The sequence below is a fragment of the Dicentrarchus labrax genome, unplaced genomic scaffold (genome assembly GCF_905237075.1).
Source record: "Dicentrarchus labrax unplaced genomic scaffold, dlabrax2021, whole genome shotgun sequence".
Lineage (NCBI taxonomy): Eukaryota > Metazoa > Chordata > Actinopteri > Moronidae > Dicentrarchus > Dicentrarchus labrax.
In genome coordinates this window covers 6,047,521-6,060,493 of record NW_026136704.1, presented here as the reverse complement: position 1 = coordinate 6,060,493, position 12,973 = coordinate 6,047,521, and the positions used below count along the sequence as shown (strand labels likewise).

At 40.6% G+C, this 12,973-nt stretch overlaps 1 long non-coding RNA gene across 4 annotated transcripts in view; it reads right to left on the bottom strand.

Annotated features, from left to right (window-relative positions):
* The window catches only part of LOC127362277 (uncharacterized), a 107,027-nt gene extending 101,395 nt beyond the window's left edge, over positions 1–5,632 (bottom strand). For all 4 annotated transcript variants that reach the window (XR_007884416.1, XR_007884417.1, XR_007884415.1 and 1 more), the window contains exon 1: positions 5,163–5,632. This is a non-coding gene — a long non-coding RNA (uncharacterized LOC127362277). The remainder of the gene's footprint in view (positions 1–5,162) is intronic.
* Positions 5,633–12,973: the final 7,341 nt, after the last annotated feature.

Sequence of the window (12,973 nt, the reverse complement as noted above, 5' to 3'; positions counted from 1 at the left end):
GCTCTGGGTGTCGTTTCTGATGTCAGACAGAAGAACCTTACGTCGCTGCTGACGCCCGTTCAGCCGGTAAACCAAACACACTCTCTGACAGCTGATACGTAGTATGGACTTTGACCCGCGGTGAACCTCACAACAACAGCCCCGTCATCCAGCGTCAGCCCGGCGCTTCCTCTGGTCCGGTCTGATGCCCTCCCACACTGTCAGGAGCCGTCTCCAAGCCGCCCACTCTTGCTTATGTAAGGGGATAATCCTGTGCAGTCATTAAAATGATGCATGGCGCTGGAGGTGTAGAGGCGCATAACTATTTGATGTCTGTGGTGACATCAGTGCATTAACGTTTGATAATCATAATACCTCACTGAAGATTATACCTCCATACTTTGCCCAAAAAATCGTCTTCCAACTTAACCCCCTGCAACCTGGACTGTCTCTAAAATGCTGAAGAATATTTGAAGAGCTGCAGCTCCACTGACACTTTAATGACCCTTCCTTCTCCAGACTCCCTGGCTCTTTCTCAGACATCTCAATCACCTTCCCCTCTGGTAGAAAAAAAAAAAAACTCATTTCACATGAACGCTCGCTGTGTGGCTCCTCCAACAGAAACAAAAAGGCAGCCTCTCCATCATCCGGCAAACCATAAGCTTCCCTTTATCTCCCCTCTCTCATTAAACTCTGAATAACTCAGCAGAGAGGCAGAAAGAGGAGAGAGAAAAGTGATTGAATTCTGCCGGAGGAATAAAAGCCCCTTGAGGTTGCCATTTTGAATGTGTGCCATGTTGAGCAGGCTGGATCCAGAGATCACCGAGACAACGGAGCAGGGAAGAATAGTCTATAGACAGAGCTCCAGGCCAGCTGACCCACTGTAGATAATGTACCATGGATGTCATGTCATTGTGCTGAGAGGCTGGAGTCATGATGGTGACCCATCATGACCTCGGAGGGAGGCGGGCAGAGGCAGAGGAAGGAGCTCTGAAAGGGAGGTCAGAGGGAAATCGTGGCACCAGATTTGATATCTCTATTCAAAAGCTGCACTGGCAACCTGGTCGCACTGAAAGCGGCCCAATTATTTCAATACACCAGCAGTCCTGGGAAGGGGTAGACCGCAGAAAGGGGACACAAGAAAAGAAAAATGGGTTTGACATTCAGGCAGGCGGGCTGAGGGAGGTAACAAGTTCACGGCCCTTTCAGAGAACATGGCCGCCTGCTGTGTGATGGATCATGGAGCCTCAGATGGGCCATCAGGGGTGGGACCCACGGTATGGGAACCCAGTCTCCCAGGAAGAAGGGAGTCATCCTGACGGTTAAATAAATGAACTCTGATGAAGCAGCTCCAACTGCTTTCTGAGTCGCCCCATATGGAGCAAGACAATGCACACAACTATGCATACACAGTTTCACATATTTATTCTTAAATATCTTAAGGTTTAGATATTCTTTTGGTCTATAAGAAATATTTATTCTTAAATATGTGGGTCAGAATAAGAAACAAAAATGTCCAGCAAATGAATGAGTTGAAAAGGTGTTTACTGAGACCTTACAATAGTAGACCCTGACTATAGCTGACAGGACGGATCCTTTAATTAAAACAAGGCAAACCAGATTAGTGGAGGCATAAAAAGGTACTACTGCAATTTAGTATGGGAGAGTCCGCTTTAATGTAACACGTTACAGTTGTAACTGTATCTTGCTACATAAATGCCATGATATCACATCGGCATCTGTCCTGAGTAGTAATAAAGATCCCTAAGAAATATCAACAGGATTCGTCCACCCTGCACCCCGAATGGCAACTGGAAAACTGATTTAGCACAAAATAGGTCAAAATTAGGATCTAGAGGTATTTCACGTTTTTTTCACATCATGTATGCTAGTTCTGGTCTGTAAGAAATGCCAACAAGGAAGGACAAAAATGTGCCAACTTGTTCAACCTGTAAGTTTTAACAATATCATTATGTTATATAGATTGTCTGATCAAATCCTTGGTATGAAATCAACATAAAAACAATTAGACTGAAATATTGTTGATTTGCAGTTTTTCTAGCTGCGTTACCACCGTAGCTCATGCTGCTACAATTCAGACTCTAATGCGCTTTAGGTATAACTTCGGAAAGCGTCCACTTTCAGTTTAATTTCTCGCTACTCGTTTTCTCTATTGAAAAACTTTAATTGGTTTATGATAGGAGACACATAGAGGTTGTTTGCGTGACAAAATTACATATATTGGTAATCTCAGAGTAAAAGAGTGAAGAGTTAAAAATGATAGTTCTGTCGACTTCCATGAAGTTGGGGGACTTTGTGAGGGACAGGTTTAGATATTCTTTTAGTCTATTAGTCCCTAGCACAAGCTTCAAAATCACTGAATCATAATGCAACTGGACAACATAATTCATCTTTTGCACTTCATGCCCCCCATTTGTAGCCCAGATTTTATTAAAAATGCCCTTTAGAAAGCAGCTTCAGTACGGAGGCTAATTACTGCCATGTAGAAAAAGAAAAACGTATCAGTATCATGTTATAACTTGAAAAGATTGTTACGTTTATAACAAGATGTTTTTCACGTTACGAAATATTATTATACAAACTTCTAATGTTATAACATTAACTTATATTGTTAAACACAAATTGTTATAACAATAAAAGTTATCACATTATAACAAGATAAATTCTATATTAGCATGAAAAGTTTCCTATAATGTGATAAGATCGTATGTTAACGTGTAATAACAATAACCATTTCATCTAATAATGTGATACTGATCCATTTTATTTTTTAAAATTCATGAAAAATTCCACAATTCTTTATTGCAGAAGTGTCACTGTAATGAGTGTGCTTTAGTTATTTAGAAACTACATGAATATCTCTTCAAAAAATAAAGTTTCCAAAGTCAAGAATGAATTAATATTATCTCTGTTGTACATTCTGGATCTAAGTATCTAAGTGAACATTTAAAAAATTTGCATTTTAGTAGTTTTTTGTGTCGTGCAGTTACAAGTGGCCAGCCCACACATATAGACACCAAAAATACCCTCCCTCTTCACTTACAGCAAAGAACTTTGCCTTTTATCCAAAGCTAGAGAAAAACATTGCCAGAATCTGACCTTCCGACAACAGTTCAAGTTCTTCTTTTTTAAGTTTCTTCAATCATCCGTTCTTAAAACCTTATTAGGACTGAAGGACATTTTACCTAAGTGTAACCCATAAATGGTCATATAATGAACAATAAACTGAGAAAGGGACTTTTTTAACCTCATCTGAATCATGACCTTACTCAACAGGGAGACCTTCAGAATAGTAGTAGAATGAAAGTAAATATCAAGCCTAATCCATCCTTTAAATATTTCTTTACTACATGTAAAGAGAGTTGGGATATGTTGAGGGGAAACACCCACTGTAACCATTACAAACATGAGGATGGAGCACAGAGGATCAGCTACAGTATGTCTGGTATGCCAGAGATGACGACAACAGCCACTACTGCTGTAAACATATTCAAGTACTGAGGAGGAGGAGACAGTAATGTAATACTGACAAAGCATGAATCATTTCTTTAACTATAACTGAGAAAAAAATTTTAAATTACATTTTGAAAATATTAAGTGGTCTTTTCATTTATTGTACTTACCAAGTATGAATGTGTGAGGAATCTGTAAAGTAAGCTGAATTATCTTTATCAATTAATTGTCATTTTTCAAGCAAAAAAATAATAATTTCCAGAATGTGTGAGGATTTCATGATTTTTGTTGTCTTGGATTTTGAATTGTTTATCAGATAAAATGAGTGTGAATATGTCTCCTTTGGAGATTAAAAAAAAAGGGATTTTAAACACAAAACAATTATTTGATTAATTAAGAAAATAATCAGCAGATTTATCAATAATGAAAATATAAATTATTTGCACGCCAGATTGCTGCTGGGAAACAGTCGGAAACAAAAAGCCATATGACAAAATATGTGATTACTACGGAAACATAATAATAATAACAATAATAATAATAAATATAATAATAATCTGTACATATAATATTAAATCTGTGGTGTGCCCTACTTCTACAGTCTAGGAATAATAAACCTGTCAACAACACATCTCCTGGGAGGCCATTGCTGACACTTGTCAGTGGCAAAGCATGCTGGGATAGCTAATGGGACAGGCCCTCATGGGTGCCTCGGACGGAGGACAGCACTCACCAGGTGAGCTGTCTGACAGCTCTCATACTATAATAAATTCTCATCAATTCTAACCTCTCTGCCTTTTTTGACTTAAAATCACAAACTGAGCTCTACTGTAAAAAACACACTGACTTCATGTTATTACTGGATAGTTCTAAATCCACTCTGATTAAACACAGTAATATTATGGGATTTGGGGAATTTCAGGTAAGGCCAAGGCACCATCATTTGAAGGGAATACATTTAATGAAACATGGTTAACTGGATTATTTTGAAAATATAAGAATGTGGGTTTTAAAGTTACAGTTAAAATTAAAAGTGGAAATTTTAAGTTAAATTTAAGGTAAAAACAAAGTGAGCAACCATACCTTACATACTGACAACTTAAAACTTCTTCAATTGTCATCATATCACTGATCAAAGCACCTCACTTGGTTTGCACACTATTTGTGAGCATGTACAGACACAAGATGGAGGTTTTGTGGCAAATACATTCAAAACTCCCTTTACAAAACTTGAAAATGAATCCTGTCTCTGTACCTCCGCCGCATTCCCCCCACCCCACGTGAGTCGGAGGTGCATGAGCACCCATCCTCCAGTACATCTGCCGTGATTTCTCCCTTATCGTAACCACGTGGCCGTATTCAGCGAGTTTGTCCTCCCTCAACACGTGTACGCATGTGAACATCTGAGCTGATCAACTAAACAGTTCCCATATGTAGTGCTGAAGGGAGCAGCTGGAGTTTCAGTACTTTCACTCCGCTGTGGGTGACACCGGTCGGATGGTGCTGACAGTCTGTGCTGACAGTCTGTCATTCAGTCTGTCAGTCAGTCTTGTTACACAATCCCTCGCCAGTACAGCCACTATTTTTTAAATTCAGGGTATGAGCAGATGTAAAAGCACAATGCACACCAAGTAGACAAGAGTTTGGAAGCAGAAAAAGCAGGTAAAGGAAAAGAGTGAGCAGTTGTTTGGTCTTTCCTGGGCACTGACCTGGACAGCATAGCAAACACAGCGCCGGTCAGCCTCTCATCTTGCTTCTCTTCTCAGATTTCACACTCCAGCTCCTTCCTCACTGCCTTTTGAAGTTGGTCCCTCCGCTATTTCTGAGATAAAAGCTGTGGCAGAGGAGGGAATGAGGGAGAGGAAGAGGTAGATGGGGGTGAAGTCTTTCTCTCTTCTTCTTCTTCTTTTTCTTCTTCTTCTTTTCCTATTTTCTTTACTTCCCCCTTGTTCTATTTTGCACTAGCTGAAATCTGCACCTCCTCTTGCTCTTCCATACCAAAAAATCTCTCCACACACTACTGGGAGAGGAGGGGAAAAATAACATTGCGAGAGAGAGAGAGAGAGAGAGAGAGAGAGAGAGAGAGAGAGAGTGCGCGCAAGAGAGAGCAGCAACAAAAGTCTCAGTCACCTCGTCTCCCTCCTGTTCAAATTTAGAGGCTGGATCTCTCTGCAAGGCGAACTCTACTGGGCATGCCCACAACTGAGAGGCACACTTTGTAATATACACTCACTTCCTCTCTTGTTCTTGCCTTCCCCCTCCTCCGTCGAAGCTCGTTCTCCCTCCCCTCTCCCTATAGCTCTCAGTTCAGCAGGGATCAGGAATGCTGCTCAGACCAAAGTCCACTCGGCTCCAAGGAGCAAGCCCCGCTTTGCACGGAAAAAAACTATCTCACACTCTAAACAAAAGCAGGGAAAAATGTGACACAATTTCAAAAATATGAAGAAAATTGTCTGCCAAGAAACAAATTTTCAATCATAAACTTACTCTCATTGCCAAAACATACCAATATTGTTGGCTTGCTGCATATTTCCAATCCATGTAATTCAATCATGTGCACATTAGATGGCTGTCTAGACTTGATGATGTAATACCTAATCCAAAACTAATGGACATGTCGCTCAAAATGGCAAGGCAATCAAACACAGTCAATTCTGATAATGAAATGTGCTCATGTGAACAGTTTCCTGCATCACTTCTGCTCAAGCTAGATAAAAATATTATCCAGACCTATGTGGCATCCTATTTAAAGTCTGCCTGGGCTGGGCTCCGTTGTGCCTTATTACTGATCCCACTAAGACACAAAGTGATTTTGCTCAAACTCGAGCAGGTACGTCTGACCGGTATGTGAGGTATGTGGAATTTACTGTTTAAAAGCAGCAGCCTTTGTACAGCGATGTGTGACGTACGTCTTTAGCGAGTCAGCCTCGTGCCTGCGCTATTCAGGCTCCCCATGCTGACCCAGATTTTCCCAGAGCAAACTATCAGGACACTATGTATCAAAACCAGGCTAGGGAATGAGGACAGCGAGTTCAGAGAGCGACAGACAGAGAGAAAAAGAGAGACAGGCAGGGAAAAACACATCATAAATGCCATCTAAAGTGACATGGGGCAATTCATTTTTTTTTATTCTCAAGCAAAATAAACCTGCAGATTCAAGGCTTGATGGAAAAATATTAAACATAATCATAATTAAACATCACAAAAATGATTCTGTATCCAGAGCCTGCTGCTCAGACCTGGAGCTTTGTGGATGATTGCAGTCTCGACAACAATGTTATCCTGTAGATGAGCAGGGAGTAATCCATCTGGACCAGCTGAAGGGTGGAGATAGGGGCCAGGTGGAGGAGGAGGAGGTCCAGACGGCTGCAGGCTTGACCCTGAGAGGTCAGAGGTCATGGGAAACAGCGGTCAATATGAAGATGAGAGGTCAATGTCACGGCTGGATAAGCCAGAGCCGTATGTGTCCTAGTCGAAAGCGGTTGATAGAGTGATGGGGGGGGGGAAGCGTAAAGAGATCAAAATTAAAAGCTACAAAGTCAAACAAAGGAAGAGAGGGGCCAGTCAAGCTTGAAGGAGTCACAGTCAAGCTTCGTGCGCAGAAATATTGGCAGCGTTGATTTAACTGTGGGAGTGTAAACATTGTAGGAATACCAGGTCCGTAGAATTTACCAAGCAGCATTTAAGGGTTCAACTTACTGAAACCAAGTGGTTAGTACGACGCCCCCCCACATCTAAAGGCAAAAGTCATTATAACTGTTCAGAACCACACTTGAAGCGGGTAATCCAAATGGGGATAAGAGCGCGCACTTTCGGAAAGCCTTCAAAGGCATTACCCTAGGTTGTACCCACTAAGATACGGAAGTATTTATGTTAAGAATGAAAAAAGAGACGTTAAGAGGTATTCCAGTGTCAGAAAGCTTTCCGGTTTCAGGACACTGTTACAATTCCACAATTCCACAAAGCCTTTACAGGGTACTAAAGAGTTACAGAGATACATGAGATTGACATGTATGTGGATCTAAGGTAGATCTGGGTCGCAGAGAGGCTAGCAAAGGAACTGGGGTAAAGATTTCCAGAAGCTAAACATTTTGTGCAGCTTCAAACAAGCAGACTGATTCAGCTTCCTCTTTGTAGTCAGGAAGAGAATTGATTGGCATTAGCTTTATACCTAAAATATATAACAAGCATGCAAGAAAACCGCAAACTAACGTGTCTGAACAACCATGCATGATGTCTTAGTGGGTCTGGTTGGTTCTGAGTAACAAAGACTTGACTCAGGACCCTAGTCAAGCTAGGTCAAAACTATATTCAGTTTAATTCAGTCAGGTTGGGTCAACTTTTCTTGATTTTGGCTCTGTGGATTTGAGTGGCTCCGCTATCAGCTCTGATCACATTGTACACCATAATTTGCATTCCAGCTCTTTTTGACCAAGAACATTCATTAATTGGTGGTGCATCATGCTGCTGGGGATTTGGAACCGCTCTCTCTGTCTTTAGGTACATTTTTTGAAAATGAATTGATACACATTGAATTTGGGTGGGTTCTTTTCTGATCGGACACTCTCTAGCTTAACTGCTGCTCTACTGCAGAAAATAATAGCCCCTTTGTCAACACTTGTAAGAAAATGTGTTATGTACGAAATGCTTGCTGATAAGACAGTAACATGGTGGCTCTGCAGCCTCCTGTCAGGAACAAAACAGACAAATTGGCCATGGCCGTGTCAGAACCATCTGAGCCTGCGGTTGCAGACCACACTGGCCTGCTCCTCTTAGCTCAATACTGACTCATTAGCCCTCTCACCCTGGGTCTCTGAGGACCTGTGACCCCAGCTATTGTCTGGCTCGGGCCTATCCTGACGAGATCCCCAGCGCCGAACAAAGCCCTGTCATTAACTCTGGCTCGGCTGCCCCCTCGGCCACAACCTGCAGCCCCCGCAGCCTGTCTGGGATGAAATGAAGTGGGTCAGACAAACACGACGCACCGTTCATCAACCTTAACCCCCCTGACGACCACCAGCCTGCCCCCCCCCACCATCGTAAGAGGGCAGGGAGTGACAAGCTGTTTACAGGCAATAGAGGAACAGTGTCCATCCACCTGCTCCTGTGCAAACACAGATGTGTGAGGTGTATTGGTGAACTGCAGTGAGCCAACACTAAGTGCATGGTGACCGGGGGGGGGGTGAAAGCAATAATGGTGGCAAGTCAGTTGTTTGTTCTCGTTCTCTCAGTCAATAAACCAATAACAAGTAGCTAAAGAACACACAGACATGTTGAACTTGCTAAGCAGTGTGCTGCCTGTATTCAAATATGATGCTGCCTTGCATTGATCTTACGAGTGCAAAACAAGAAATAAATCTCTTATACAATGTTGAGAATGAGCTCACTATGATCTCATTTCTAATGGATGTGAAAATATAGAGCAATTCAAATAATTTACCATTATCATAACAGTACTGCTAGCCCAGTACAAACCACCATATTGTTTTATGTTTTCGACTATTGGCGAATTTAACAATGGAAACACAACATTTAATATTTTTTATGTCTTTCACGTCCAGCAAGTTGTTTCAAGCAAATGTCACTATTCACTATAAAAAAAACACGAAAGGCCAGATATAAAGCCAGTGTTAGGTTTGTCCATTCTAAGCTACTGTAGAAACATGGCGGTTCAACATCGCGCCCTCCATAGAAGAGGACCCGCCTGTCTGTAGATAAAAACAGCTCATTCTAAGGTAACAAAAGCACGATCTTTATTTTCAGGTGATTATACACTAATGAATCCATACCTATGAATATTATATTCAATTTCTGACAATACAGCATCCTAAATGTTACACACTGGACCTTCAATATATTTTTTGGCAAGTAGGATATCCATCACCACAGCCACTGAAAATAAAATGTACTGTTAAATAAAGTTGAATAATCAATAGGATTTATCGGACGGTCACATTAATTAAAATAATAAGCTTGGGACTATGTTCGGAAAAGGTTTTAAGAAATAAATAATTTTCAGCCTTTGCACAACATCTCTCCAGCAGACTCAAATGAGTAGAGGAAGGACAAAGAGCAATTACATTGGCCAAGTTGGACTAATTGTGAGTGGACGTGAAATTGACAAAACAATTGATGGACGTGGTTATAAGCTATCATATTGACAAAACGCTTAAGGCTCCATTAGCAATGTCTGAACACATTCTGTTTTTTAACTTCAACTGCGCACTACAGTACCACATAACAGATTAGTCAGATTAGATTAGATTAATCAATCTCTTTACATGCTTTCATAGCTGCAATAAAACATGTGATATAGGCTTATCGGCAGAGGCAGGGCCCAGGATAGACTGCAGTACAAGAGAGCAGTGACTTTGGTCCAGTATGTTGTGGGCTTTGAAACAACGCTAAAACTGCAGACTTTGAGAACTATTGAGACAGGAAGGTGAGAGATGGTGCTCAAGATTTCCCTCTTGTGCTTTGCAGTGGTTGTTTAACATCCTGTACAGGAGTAAACACACACATGGAACACTAGCACCACCCTTTGGACAAACCTCATACAGCAGCCAGTCTATCGAGAAAATCATTCAAAATCCCCAGGTTAAGGTGGCTGTGTGCGGTGGAAATCCCTTTTTTACAGGAGGTATTTTAGCTTTGTCCCAACTCCATACTACATAGTAATTCCAAGCAGGTTTTATAGTGTTCCAGAAGTGAAAAAGTGGAAAAATATGATTTCTTATTTTAATTATTCTTAAATATTAGTTTGATTACATATTTATTATTATACTCTGTGACAAATAGTATAGAATAAATACAGCATACACTTTGTATGTAGTGTGGAATTCGGATATAGTTTTTGACTTGTGATAGCAGGAAATGCACCTGCAAGGCAAATTTACTTAGCAACTTTCAACAACAAGACAATTGCTTTACAAGACAGAAAGTCATTAATAATATTAAGATAAGATATAAAAGATTAATAATAAAAGATATAAAACTGGATGTTAATCATGGACAGCAGGTTACAAGCGACAAAGAACTAATTAAGCTTGTGGCTGGATATGTGGTGGATGAAATCAAATGAGAATGTTTGACTCTGTTTTTCAGACAGATCATTTTCACACAGAGGCACATTTGACAAAAGATCCAATTACCAAAAGCAGTAACTAATTACTGTTGGCAGGGAGTTATAAGGAAAGTAGTAAATATTACTTTTGAAAAAAGTAAGTAATACATTTTTTCGAGTTTCAAGTTTTTTTGAGTGACTCGCCCAACATAAATAGGATTTTAAAAAGAGTCAAACTAAATAAAATCATAGTGGCTACAGGACATACATAAGTTTAAACAGCCTATATAAAATGCAGCTGCAAACGAACAGAATAGCTTTAAGCCCTGATTTAAAAGAACTTAGAGTTGGAGCAGGTCTCCCTTCTTCCAGATATGTGGTGCATAAAAACTGAATGCTGCTTCTCTACTAACAACATTAACCCGGCTCAGTTCCCAGTCATTTCCAGTAAGCTATTACAGTGAGTCTCCAAACTGGACTGATCATCATCATCTCTGACCGAACCTTTTTATAATGACACTAAAGTAACACAGTGGTGACAAGATCCAACTAGCAACTTCCAGCATACATGTTTTCAGCTCAGCTGTATGATCCTACCCTCTCTTTTGATCTGCACGTTAGACTAACATTAGCTAAAATCTGTCCATGGCTGATACAGAAACCAAAATGTATGCCTTTGTTTCATCCAGACTCAATTGTTGTTTGGTTATCAGGCCTTCCATGTGCTAGCACTAAAAATCTCCCAATGGTTCAGACTGCTGCAGCTTTAACTAAGTTAAAGTTAAAGCTTTAACTCTGTTATTAGCTCCCTATCCATGTCAGATCAGACTTACAAAATTGTAAACGGGTATGCCCAGAACCAGTCAGAAATCCTTCAACCTTATATTCCATCCCATGCTCTCTGCCATCAGAATACAGAGCTCCTGTCTGTCCCCAGAGTTAGAAAGAAGTCAGCCGGCTGTGGGGATTTTATCGTGTCCTCTTTCTGACATCATCAGACAGTCTGACTCTGTGGAGGCCTTTAAATCCAAACTTAAAACTCATTTTTTCACTTCAGTTAGTTGCTTATTCAGTGTTACCATTATCCTTCCAGCGGGTCGGTCTCAGTCTCAGTAAATCTACGAACCCTCGTACTTAAAGTCAATGTTTGTTCTGAGACAAGAATATAAACTTTCTGAAACTGCATCTCTCTCACCTTCTTTTTGTTTATTGTCGCACAAGCACTGTGTGCCTCTCTCTCTTCTCCTTCTCTCTCCTTATGTTCTCCTGTCCTATGCTGTACAGACTGTAAAGCCTCTTGAGGCACATTTGTGTTGTTAGGCTATATAAATAAAACTGACCTGACTTGAGAAGTGAAATTGTTTGTTTTGTCTGACCAAAACCCATTCATTCACTCTCACATATGACAATGAAAAGCTGCAAATTCTTCCCAGCTGAGAAGGTAGGATCAGCAGACATTTGGCATTTTTAAATACATAGATAATAAAAATGAATTTTCTTTTAACCAACTAACTGATTATTCAACTCATTTTTGCAGCTCTCACAGCTTTGAGTAGCTTTTATCAGCGAGATTGCTGCCAATAGCGCTGCAACGATTAGTTGATTAGTTGTCAACTATAAAATGAAAAGCCAACTATTTTGATGATCGATTCATCGCTTTGAGTCGCTTTTTAAGAAAAAAAAGTCCAAATTCTCTGATTTCAGCTTCTCAAATGTAAATATTTGGTATGTCTGGTTTCTTTAGTCCCTTTTGACAGTAAACTGAACGTCTTTGGGTTGTGAACAAAACAAGACATTTGAGGACATCACCTTGGACTTGGGGAAACACTGATCAACATTTTGTCCGACCAATCAACAAATCGATTAATCGAGAAAATCTATAATGAAAATCATCATTAGTTGCAGCCTCTAGCTGTAATATTTAGCTAGCCTTGGAGAACCCATGCACTTCTACTAGCTTCAGGCTAATCTAAATGACTTCACACTGCTCCTTATCATGGCCTGCAAATTGCTCTTTAATCTTCTAATCACAAATGCACTATTACTCTTATCAGCTGAAGTAAAATGATCCATAGGAGCGGTCATGACCTACCTGCTCAGGTTGGGTCAGTCCCATGCAGTGCAGCTGGAGCTCCTGAAGCCTTCAGAGGGGCTCCTGTTGAACCAGCACAGCAGCTCTGAGCAGCATCACCACACCAGCTCCACTTTTATAGTCTGCATCCTGCAGCACAGCGCCAATTGAGGGGAATAGATTTCCAACACAAAACCTGCACCTCAATTGATCCGACCTTGAAAAGAAATAAATAAATACATTGTCGTCGATGACGCTCTTTGTTAATGCTTTTGTTGGTGGGGCCGGAGAGTGATTCACATCCACACAGCCCACATCAATCGGCGCGCTATTAAGAGACACTCCTGTCATTACGCAGGAGAAGGTTATCAATCCGACGTTTTTGA